The following is a 13,113-nucleotide window of genomic DNA, read 5'->3' as shown; positions in this document are numbered from 1 at the left end:
GCTTAGGGACCCAGGCCACAACATTGGCAAGTCGCTGCAGGCCAGCAACATCCAGGCAAAATCCACCAAGTGACAGTTTCCTTCCTGGAATGTGACACGCCCCAGGCCACCACAAGTCTGCGGATAATCCAGTTGCTGTCCCTCTTGCCCTAATGGTTCCTCTTGTCAATCTCCCAGCGTCAAACCAGCATAGCATGGTTCCAATCTCAAAAGCATCTCTTACTCCTGAGGGCAGAGTCCCAGTAGTTATACCCACAATGGCCTTTGAAGAAAAGATCCGTTCAAACGGCCACTTTTGAAATGCACAGGGCCTCTCTAAATCTTGTCCTGTCTGCCATCCTATGCTGGTAGGCTTGATCAATAACTCTAGTGGGCCAAGACTCTGCCCCTTGGATTGCTGATTCCATCCCCACATAAACGTCTCAGTAAGGCAACTCAGAGTCAGAGGTCTGCAGTTTCCCTTGAGCCCCTAGTTTTAGGCCTTCTATCAGGAATGCACAGATGTAGCTCTCCCGCTGGCACTCAGATGTGGATTGGAAACAGGCTGACAGCACACAGATCCACAAGCACAGAAATGCCCTCTTTCTCAAAGTGGCGTTTTTACATCAGTACTGTCAAATCCACTAGCACGACTAGAGAGGATTTGCCATTACTAACTTATCAATATCAAACACTATACTGTTACCCTTCAGCACATAGGAAATGCTGCCTAATAGCCTTACCACTGGTCCCCCATGTTAACCAATGGAGAATCAGGCCCCACCATTCTAAACACACCATCCGGTGCCAGTCACTACCAGTGCATGTAGCGCAACTGTGCCCATGCCCTGCCTCTTCCAGACACCACACCCAGTAACCTGCAGACACAGGCCCCTCCAGGGCAAACCTATGGCACATTTGAAGAGCTACCTCTGTAGGTGGCACAACCAGTACTGCAGATCCACGGAGGAGCATTTGAGATACATGCCCTAGGTATATGTCTTAACCCCTAGAAAAGGGACTTACAGCTAACTAAAAATCAGCCAATCAAGTATACACCAATCACCAGTATGTATTATGATAAGCACAATGCTTTGGCACTGAACGGCAGTGTCCAAAAAGTGCTCTAAGTCCTAAGGCTAGCACATTGATCAACAGAAAACCAGGAGGGGCAAAAGCAAAGAGTCGAGGGAAAGCACCCTAGAAACAGTCATTTCCAACACCAATATATATTATGATCTTAAATTTGCAGGGCAAAAAAGAGTGGACTCAACAGCAAAGATGGTTGCCTGATCTCAGTCTATGCTTCTTGGTAGGGTGGTTTGGATAGAAAGGATTTTAACTGCAAAGTTTTCGTACCTGGGAATTAACTTCAAGAAATGAACCCTCAACATGTTTTTGTATAACAAAAATACCGAATTTTACTTCAACAAAATTAATAGGGGGATTCTCAACACTTCTAATGGAAGAAATATTCAGTTCTTTGCATTTAATTTGTTTTAGAACACAGTCTCAAGGAAGGCATATTCCAACCTGATTTCTACCCTGTATTATTGTGGCAGGTGATGGTCAAATGTGACAGTGATGTGTGGTTCCCTTGGGGGTCAGCGGTAATAAATACAGGGAATTTGCTATTTTTTTGCACTATAGCTGGCTTTCCAAAGACAATAGAAACACCTTATTTACAAAACCATGTCTGCTGGGAAAGTCGCTAACACTCCATCTTACTGCACATTATTAGATGATGAAAGTACCTTCTCAAACACATCTTTACGGTATGGAAAACATCAGATGATATCCAGGGCTACTAGGATCACTGAATCATCAAAACATGCAAAGTGAGCCTCAGTTAAAGGTAGTACAAAACTACTCCTGAGACCATTTCCTCCACGTGTCAATTGCTGTAACAGTAGTTTATTATTTTCCTTCACTTTGAGGTATCCTCTGTAATCACTTGGGCTGCAACCTAAGTAGGTTGACTGCAGTGTCTAGAGGTGGGTGGTTGGAATCTGGAAACTGAAAAAATCAATGACTGCATGGAGCTATAGAGATAAGAATCCATGATAACATGCACATTGATTGATAGGAGTGCTCCCACACCTCTGGATTTGTGTGAGTTCCTTGTAGTTCCAGGATTCCTTTCTTGGCTCAGCAAAACCTGGATAATGAGATACCACCTAGAACTGGCAAGGATGTTTGTGGCCATTTCTAAGCCGTTCATGTGACTTGGAATACTTTATGGAGCCTACCTTACTTGAAAGATGCTTTTCCGAAACAAATCTCGGACGCCATATTTACGACCTTCGTTGCGTCCAGTGATGTTGGCAATGCTTTGAAGAGGTGGAGATAACGTTAGCAAAACAAGAAACAGGCCAGCAAAACAGCACATAATACACTGAATCCATAAACACAAGTTTGCAACCACAAACTAATTCTCATAACTGGATTGATAGAATATAAATAAAATGATGCAGTCATGTCCTAGAGTAAGGCAGATGTAATAGTATTCATTCTTTTAAGTATATGATGCACCAGTTAAAATAAACAAGTTGAAGTATTTTAGAAAAGTGGTCCCGGTGTTTAGTCAAAATCAAGGGGCTTGATTATACCTGTTTTGGTCCCACCCTCCCATGATGCAGTGTTGGAATGACATTTTCCACTTTCTGGCAAACAACCATCTCCCTGTCACCTATGCTAGGATACTTCAGACATACATAAACCATAACAGGGTTCTTGCAGCTGTGTTAGCTGCTCCATTTATAGAATTACGTACAATCAGACATATAAGATGTTAATATTCCTGAACATGTACAGTAAGATTCAAAACATTGCTAAAAAGAAAACATGCACATTATTCAACATATAAATATTTACACACACACACACACACACACACACTAATATATATATATATATATATATATATATATATATATATATATATATATTACCTACTGGCGGTCGCCAGTAGGTATATATAGTTAGGATTTTTTCCCTATGGGTTTTTTGAAAATTCTATGTCTAATAACTTTGGCGTTTGTGGACGGAATTGGCTGAAATTTTCTGGAAAATGGAACATTTTGTTTCTGAGCAGCCCCTGGAAATTTGGGGGGGGGTTCGTCCAGGGGGGGCCGAGAAAAAAGGGGGGTCCCAAAACGTGTTTTTAACATTGAGTTTTCCATAGGGCGGTTGGCCTCACTTTTAGGCCGAACGGCTGAATGGATTTCCACGAAACTTGGCAAAATTGTAGGGACTGGTAGCCCGATGTGCCTTTTGTAGGTCTCAATATATGTGCTCCAGTGGATTTTGAGAAATTAACGTTTAAAAAAAGATATATATCTGTAACAGCGGACCGGGCAGCTCCCCGGTTCGCGGACCGGGGCGCGTACCAGAACTTCGCGTAGCGAAGCTGATTGGCTCTCCGGCGTCTGTCAACATTCCAAACAGTCCGGAGCGGCCGCCATCTTGTCTCTCGGTAGGATTGAGAGACAAGAGGAGGCCAAAACAAAGGGGGAAATAACCATAAGGGGGCATAGTAGATCCTCCCTGACCCCCTAGGTTTAATGTGGAGGCTTTAAAAGGGCCCCGCGGGGCAAAAAAAAAATAAATTTTTTTTTGTTTTTTTGCGTGGGTAGCGCCCGGTCCGCGAACCGGGAAGCGTTCTGGGCAGCGTACTACAATGAAAAATGAATGATAGACTTTTCAAATGCTGTATGTTAATTGATTGTTGGTTTTGTTGATTATTTTTTATTTTCTTTATTTTTTAAGCATTTTTTTTTTATTGTGATTGTGTTTCATAATTTATTAAACTTTCTAACATTTCATTGTCAGAAATTTCATAATTATCATGGAATATACATTGTAGTCTCTGAGGGTGTAAAATGTCCTCATTTGCAAGGAGGTTATCTACTGCTTGTACACATTGCAGTAGTTCATTGTCCCAAGTTTCATCGAAAAATTCAATATCATTTTCATCAATGATTTCTTGGCTGCTCTCTTGCAGGACAATTTGAAATTCAACTTTCTGTTCGCCTTCCATTTTGCCTGAAATTTAGATAAAAAAAATATATATTAGTAGATATAGGGCACTGTTGGGATTAATTTTAGATAGGCAGTTTTTATCAGTGAATTTATCTTTGGGCAGTGTATAGTATCAGAGTGGAAGTAGGAATATAAAAAAGTGTATGTGATTTAACGTAAGTAAATTCATAATTATACAAGAGAAGCCTAACTCCATACATAACTATAACAGAGAAGTCTATCTAAATCTATAACTACTACAGAGGGATAGTATATAACTATCAGAAAAAGTTTACCATATTAACTTATAGTGCACAATATACTTCAGTTTTAAAAATAAAAACTTACCTTTAGAAAGAAGTTGAAGGAATTAGTGAAAATACTATTGAAATGTACACCAAGAAGTAGTAGTCAAAATGGCTGTGTTTTCTTCTCTTCCTTTATATATATTGAGGTATATAACCAATGAAATGTCAGGTAAAAAAAGTAGAAAATGAAAGTAACATTTTCATTGGTTGTCAATTCCAACACTTCAGATGTGTTTTGTGAAGTAATTTACCTCAGGGTATTTAGAGAGGTCTACAGGCTAAATGGCTCAATGGAATTCCAATCAAATTTGTGAAAATGGTAGGGATTGGTATGTAGTATGAGCTAATCTATATTTGGTGAAATTGTCTCCAGTGTCTTTTCTGTGAACTACTTTCCCACCTTTTTTGATGGTGCGCTTCCCAGGGAGCGACCCGGTACGCGAACCGTTGAGCGCCTCGGTTCGCGGACCTTAAGCGTTCCGGGAGTCCACCATTTTGTGTTTCGGTCGAATTAAGATACAAGATGGAGGGCAAATAATGTTCAGAATGGGTAGAAGGGGGCACGGTAGAGTTATCTTGACCCCCTAGGTTTTGTGAGGGTGGCTGAGGAGGCTTATATGTACGATTTTCTTTTTTTTTTTTTAAATTTCGCGAGGTTAGCTCCCGGTTCGCGTACCGGGTAGCGCCCCAGGGAGCGTACTTTGTTGAAAATTAGTGAAAAATGTTAGAGTAAAATAATAATTGTGAGTGATTAGATGTAGGGTAGCTCTGAGAAGAGCTTTTGGGTTTATGGTACATTTAGGTACTTATAAGTAGGTACCAATGCACATTCTTAAATTCAGAGTGAAAATTCTGTTGCCCTCATCTGAGAAGTGAACTCCATCTCCTCTGTAGATATCTTGCATGTAGTAACGCAAGTTATTGTTGTACAGGGAGCCCATTCCATGGTCTCTCATGTAAGCTGAAACAGATTTGTTTACATGCTTCCTCGACTTCTCAATTTGTGGACAAAATTGGTTTGACCACCTCCATTTCTGTCTTTGGCATATATTTGAATATACCAAGGCAGTCTGAGGACAAAGTGCCATTAATTGCTCAAAGGTGTCCTTTAAAAGCATTTCCAGACCTACACCAGTCAAAGTGCCCAAGTCATTACCTCCACAGTGCACAATTAACAGGTCAGGTTTGGGCAAATGCATAAAGGTTTTCACCAATGGTATCAATTGGTGACATTTTAATCCTCTGTGGCCAAACCACTTAATTTCCACATCTTGTAAATTGAGGTTAGGTAAATTCCTGTTTTCAACGTACCTTTGAGCCCAGTGAATATAACTATGTCCAACAATCCAGACAGAAAACATGGTGAGAGAAGGTTCTCCTGCAGTCAGATGAAGTGTGGCAATGAAATGGCAGTTGAAAAAATGAGAGTGTAAAATGAAAAAAAACTGTGGAGTTTCTGTGTTCATGAAGCAGTAACAGTGATTGGTGGATTTTGATTGCTGAAAACAGAAAGTTAGGGTGCACGGATGTGTTCTTTGAAAGATGTATTTTGAGTGGTCAATAAAAAATCATTAAATGAAAGAATGCACTGGATATGCAGGTGCACTGAGAGTTCAGAGTTCAATTGCAACATTGTTGTGTGAACTTGCAAACACCAGAGGTCTTCCAAGAGGTGGTTGCTATGCAAAAAAAGCAGAGAGGGGGCAGAGGGGGGAAGGGTTTTCATTTGAAAAAAGTGAGGGAAGAGTTTTGATTGGGTGACATGAGAGATATGTGTGAAGAATTACAGCATTTCTGTGCTTTTGATAGCTGCAGACTCTGGAGTGCATACCTTTTGCTCTGCTGAAGACAAATTGGTGTGTTTCTGAGACTGTTTTCAAACTCAAAGTATTTGCTAAGGTGAGAAAATATTTCTTTAATTTAGATAGAGAATAGTGTTCTTTAAGGAGAAAATTATGAATTATGTGGCGCAAATTGCTTGTAAATATGCTCCCACCTGTGCATGGTAAATTTAGATTTTAAATGTTTGTGTTACATAGCCATGTTAAAAGTGACCCAACCATGCTGGAAAGGCAATCAAAAAACGCTTTCATGTGTCTTAAGGACATTTTAAGTCATTTTCCCATGTGCAGTGTTTTGAAATTATGATTTGAAAATCGTTTTTGGGGAAAAGGAATTGTTTTTAAATTTATGACAAGGACATAATGGTGTATGCTTCTTTATAAGGCAATTGACTGTCCCTGATGTTATTTTTCCCATTTTAATGTAAGACCTTTCTCTGTGGCGCAAATTGCTTGTAAATATGCTCCCACCTGTGCATGGCAAATTTAGATTTTGAATGTTTGTGTTACATAGCCATGTTAAAAGTGATACAAACATGCTGCAAAGGCAATCAAAAAACGCTTTTATGTGTCTTAAGGACATTTTAAGTAATTTTCCCATGTGCAGTGTTTTGAAATTATGATTTGAAAATCGTTTTTGAGGTAAAGGAATGTTGTTAAAATGTATGTGCGCCATATGCCCCCAAATTTCTTTTTCAGGGGTGCAGCAGGGTGTTATTGAGACACCCCTGCACCTTTGGAAAAATTCCTAATTTGCGATGAGCAAATTGTTAATCGCAAATTGCACCTTCATTTATATGAGCCTCCTAGCCCATGGAAATGAATGGGTAATTTGCAATTAGCAATTTGCTCATCGCAAATTTGGAATGGTAAAGAATCGCTATTTATTCCTTAAAATTCGCTATTTTGGAAATGCAAAATAGTTATATGATACATATGGCGGTTGATGTCTAACAAGATAAGAAGCTTAGGGCTACATTTATGATGACTGGCGCAATGAAGTGGACATCACTTACTTCATTGGTAGAGCTTTACATGTATTATGTCCTCTGTATTCTTCATCAAGCGTAACTTTAATCTGCAATCCTGAGTAGGCCTCACCTTAAACAAACCTCTGGATAGGCCACATCTTATTGTCATCCTGAATTAATCATTTAAAATGCTAGGGACAGATTTATGATAGGTGTATGCCTCTTTTGCGCCACTTAGAAAACACTGTCCATTGGGGAAATGACTTAAAATGTCCTTAAGACACATGAATGTGTTTTTTTAAAACGTTTGCAATTTTTTTGGGTCACTTTTAACATGGCTATGTGACTCAAACAGTCAAAATCTAAATTCGCCATGCACAGGTGGGAGCATATTTACAAGGAATGTGCTACATGGGGAAAGGTCTTATAATGTAATATGGGAAAAATGACATCAGAGACACTGAAATGCCTTATAGAGAAGCATACACCATTATGTCCTTGTCATAAATTTTCCCCAAAAACGATTTTCAAATCATAATTTGAAAACACTGCACATGTGGAAATGACTTAAAATGTCCTTAATTCAAAATTTGCTATTCCTTATTTTGCGATTGCACTGAAGGATTTGCAAATTTTGCGATTCCTTAAATGCAATGTATCAAACAAAAAATATGTAAAAAATGATATTAAGGATTTGGAAACTACCACCAACTTCTAGTTTGTGGTAATTTGCGAATTCTTTTCAAAAAGCATTTTTTTCCAAAAAACAAAAGGTCCCATATGACGCCCATACATGCCCTTAGGGCATGTATGTGTGCCATATGCCCCCAAATTTCTTTTTCAGGGGTGCAGCAGGGTGTTCTTGAGATACCCCTGCACGCTTGAAAAAATTCCTATTTTGTGATGAGCAAATTGCTAATCGCAAATCAAACCTTCATTCCTATGAGCCTCCTAGCCCATGGAAATGAATGGGTAACTCGCAATTAGCAATTTGCTCATTGCAAATTTGGAATGGTAAAGAATTGCTATTTATTCCTTAAAATTCGCTATTTAGGAAATGCAAAATAGTTTCATGCTACATATGGCGGTTCATCTGTAACAAGATAAGAAGCTTAGGGATAGATTTATGATGACTGGTGCATCACCAGGGATGTGTCAGTCATCCTGCGCCGCTGTTCCGCCACCCATGGTGTGCTGCATTTAGAATGCGGGGCATCATGGGGCAAAAATGGCACAGATGCGTGACGTATCTGTGCTGTAAAGGTAGTGATTGCTGGAGTTGTATCGCAAGTGCGATGCAGCTCAAGCAAGGCTCAGGGGTGCCCCATCTCCACAATGTTGCGTCAAGACCTATGCCTGCTTAAAGCAGGCGCAGGGTTTTGACGAAGCTTTCTCCTATCTGATTGTAAATACGGCACACCATGGGTGGCAGAGTAGTGGTGCACGTTAACTGGTGCATGCCTGGGGATGTGCCATTTAACATAAATCTGCCCCTTTACATTTAAGTATGTGCAGGACACACAGAGTCGGTGAGGCTTATCCAAGGTTAAGAAGAGATGAGTCCTGTTCACTGAAAATTTAGACATAGTCTTCACCTGCTCAGCATTGTTGGACATGGCTAAATAATAGCTGCAAAATATTACTCTTGTTAAACAATTTTACTATTATAATCTCTGAGATTTGTCTCTTACTCTGCAACATCTCATTGTTGTTATCTTTCTTTAAAGATAAAGACAACCTCAACATGAGCGACAATCTGCAATCAGTTGATTTTGACCTCATCATTGAACTTGTAATTGAAACATCAGTGGATGTTGATCCCTTGGATGATTTAAATCCTGAGGATGAAGAAGAGCGTGATGAGGATGCAGATTTGTCCGAATTATATGACATAGGATGGGAAGCTGACCTGCTTGAGCCTATGGAAATATAAACATTTATTTTTAAAATTTATAATTAATAAAAAGTAAAAAGGTAAACCGTTTAATTTAAAAATAAAGACACCTTCAAAAGCAGGTTATGTGTAGTGTCTTCAATAAAATATTAAAATATGCTCATAAAATTAGATCAGATTCACATATAAAATAGCATAGGTAACATAAATATAAATGTCATTTCTTTTCTGCTATTTCTGTATTGTAAATTTGCAAGGACTAAAAAATCTTCTATTTAAAATGTCAAGTAGTGTGTTAAGTTTTTGATCACTGTTATTGTTTTACTGTTTGGTAATAATGGTTAATAAAATTTTTTATTATATTTTACCACAGATTCAACTGCAGATCATTTCAAGATTTCACCATGCCAACAATAGAAAGACAGAGAAAGGCTGCAAAACGTCAAAGACAGCAGGTGAAAGAAAATAAGCAGCAGTCCTCTAACAAAAAGATTTGTCAAGTCACGAAGAAAGCACCGGGTAAGAGCACAAAATATTTCATAAGAAATATGTGTAGTAAAAAAATATTACTACAGAAAATGTTTCAGTCCATAAAACGAGAAGGAATTCAAATGGAAAGGAAAGGCCAATCAAAAATGTTACTGCTAGAGCAAGAGATAACTCTGTGCATGATAGTAGAAGGAAACAACAGTTTAGGGAGATTCGTAAACGAATGTTCCGCAACAGGATAATTGGCAATTTGTTAAAAAATATTAAGAAAGGTCAACAGAAACTGGTTTTTTATAAGAGAAAAAAAAAAGTTGAGAAAGTTATTGATCAGGCATTTGAAATTAAACGTAAGTTATTTATTTTGATAATCAATAGAATTAGGAAGCTAAACAAGGCAATTTATGATTTCAAAAGAAATAGTAGATGGAAGAGAATAGTTAATCGTAGTAATTTTTGTGAAGTTTTTTCTGGAGAATGGATGCATAGTTCAAGCTGTGAGGCATTTTTTAATGAGGAGAGTTATTTCCAGGATAATGATTTGGTGCATGCAGTTGACACCAGTGGTCGTGCTTATGAAGTGAAAGATGGTTGTCCAGTTGAAAAAGAAAAACTTGTGACAACAGAGGCAGAAGAGGTGTTAGGTAATGAGGTTTTAGGAAGACGTGCTAAGGGTCCTGTGTACACCTGGAAGTGTAGTAGTATTTGCAGTGTGCGACAGGATTCCATCAATTTGCTTTGTGATTTTGTACGGTCATTTAATAAGAAAAGTTTGAAGCAGAAAATAAGGTTGTTGCAAGAATTAGATCCTTGCAGAGTAAGAGAAGTGACAGGTTTGCATGGTCATTCACTGGCTTGTCTTTCCAGGAGAGTATGCCAGAGTGTTTTTCATCATTTCAGGATGCTAGCAGTGCATCATAATAAAGTGAGGAAATTAGTTAGAATGTTGTATTATGCTAAGAGTCCAGCAATTATGCTTAAACAATTATGCGCTGCTCTTTTGCATGGTTCTGAAATAGATGTGAAGAATATATGTGAAGAAATTGAGTTTTGTTACTTTGGAAGTAAAGAGGAGAATGTTGAAATTGAGCAAGAAGAAGAGGGTCATGTGGAAGATAGTGTACAGGTTTCCAGTACAGATAATTTCCAGAGGGAAATTGCGACGTTTGAGGTGAAATCAAGTGAGAGGCCTAATTTCACTTGTGTGTGTTGTCGACGCACTTATTATAAGAATCAGACTAAGTTAGTGGATTTATATGCAAAAAGTGAAAGGGAAAATAATAGTGAATGGAAGGATTTTGCAACATACTTGATGGTAGAAAATTTTTTGATTTGGGATTCGATCAACGTGTGTGTACTTATTGTTGTTGCAAATTAAATCAAAACCAGATGCCTGCTAGAGCAGTTCATAATAATCTGGAATTGGTTGAGATTCCTTCTGAATTGAAGGATTTAAATACTTATGAATCTATTTTGATTCAAAGTATCCATCCCTTTCAGGCTATTGTAAGAGTGGAGCCAAAGACAGGGAAATTGCCTCCATCAGATTTACAGAGAGGATTAAAGGGAAGAGTTGTTTATTTGCCTCTAGATTTGAAGAAAAACATTAACACAATTGGAGTAGAAAAAGTGGAAGAGGAACCTCTGGTTATCTTAGTTAATGGGGTTCCGACAAAGAATAAGAAAATATGGCAAGATTTAGTAGATGTTAGGAAAGTTAAAAAGGCAACATTGTATTTGAAAAAACATAATAAATACTATAAGAATGTATATGTTGCAGAAGAGGAAGTAAGTGAGGAAGAGGATAGCGATTTGTGTGCTGGTCAAATTGAGAAAGTAGAACCCTCTACTAGTGAAGAAATATATGAACATTATAGTGTTCATCCTTTGCATTCCAAGGAAGTCATGGGGAATGCTATTGAGTTGTTTCAAATGAAACAAGCCAAAGGGAGTCCCATTAGTGTTTGGGAGGAAAGTTTGGAAGCTCGGTGTTTCCCACAGCTTTTTCCAACAGGTCAGGGAGGAAGATATGATGAGCGACCTCATCAAATTCCTGTTCTGAATACCGGACTTTGCGATTGTATGCAGGAGATGCTAGGTTTCGACAATGCATTCCCTATTTGTTTCATCTCCTGTTTGAAAGCGATCTGTCTGGACTGTCATATGCAGTGAACCACATCTTGAAAAGTGGTATACACATGCAAAACATCTCGGCAAGTGAATTTATGGATAAAGTCAATGTCCAAGACAGTATTTTGGATTCTCACCTGATTAATCTCATGGCGTGTCAGCGTGGTACTAATGAGTACTGGTACCGTCGTCATGGTGATTTAAAATGTATGCTGAGGAACTTAGGTACTCCCACATGGTTCCTCACTCTGAGCTGTGCCGAGTATGGCTGGGAAGACTTACTTGAATTTCTACGAGAGGCAAATGCTAACGTAGATAACATCGAATTCAAGACACCCGGAGAACTGTGCTCTTTGGATCCAGTCAATGTATGTAGGTACTTCAATCATAGATTTGAAGCTATGATGTCTTTCATCATGAATAAGAAGAATCCACCTCTTGGAGAGGTGTTGGATTTCTTCTGGAGAAAGGAGTACCAAGCAAGAGGTGCTCCTCATATACATATGTTGCTGTGGATCAAGGATGCACCTAAATTTGGAACGGATCCAGAAGACTCAGTGATGAGTTTCATCCAACAGTATTCTACGTGTGCTGTTCCAAACGCAAAGGAGAAGAAAAGCCTAAGAGAAAAAGTTCTGCGTTTCCAAAGCCATCGATGTGGAAAGTACTGCCGTCGTAAATTCCGAAACAAGGACAAGTTCTACACTAAATGTCGTTTCGGCTTTCCACGACCGGTGATTTCTAAAGGAAGAGTAAACAGTTTGATGTCTTCGCTGCGACACAATGTCATGAAGAAATCACCTAAAAACACTTACAATTTGAAGAGGAACGAAGAGTCCAAGTACATCAACGACTACAACCCGGTGATTTTGTCCATGTGGAATGCTAACATGGATATACAGTTTGTGGCTGATAACTGTATGGCTGTGGCTCGGTATGTGACGTCTTACATCACCAAAAAAGAGAAGACAGAATTGAAGGATATGTGGGAGGACATTTCCCATGAAAATAGCCTCAGCAAGAAGTTGTACAGTTTCAGTCTGAAGATGTTGTCGCATCGAGAAATCGGAGCGTACGAATGTTCTGACCGGTTGTCTTCAGCAAGTCTCTATGCCAAGTCTAGGAGTATCGTTTGGGCGAGTCTTGGTCTTGCTGCAACGCGTAATCGAGTTCTCAAACCTGTGCGGGAAATTGAGTATTTGGCGGAAAAGGAGCCAAACAGTACCGACATTTTGAAGACCAACATGTTGGATACATATTATCCAAATCGAAGCATTCACCTCGAGAATGTTTGTCTGTATGAGGTTCTTCAAAATTACATATTCAAGAGGAACATCAAAGAAGATACTGAGAAAGGAGTGTATGCTGTAATAGGAAGTGAGGGATGTCTGGTCAAGCAAAATGAGGGATGTCTGGTCAAGCAAAGAAAATGCCACTTGGTAAACCATCGAAAATTGAGTGGCGAATCTCCTGAAAAAAAGGAG

The sequence above is a fragment of the Lissotriton helveticus genome, chromosome 2_1, assembly GCF_964261635.1.
Source record: "Lissotriton helveticus chromosome 2_1, aLisHel1.1, whole genome shotgun sequence".
Classification (NCBI taxonomy): Eukaryota; Metazoa; Chordata; class Amphibia; order Caudata; family Salamandridae; genus Lissotriton; species Lissotriton helveticus.
Note: the sequence above shows the minus strand (reverse complement) of the source record.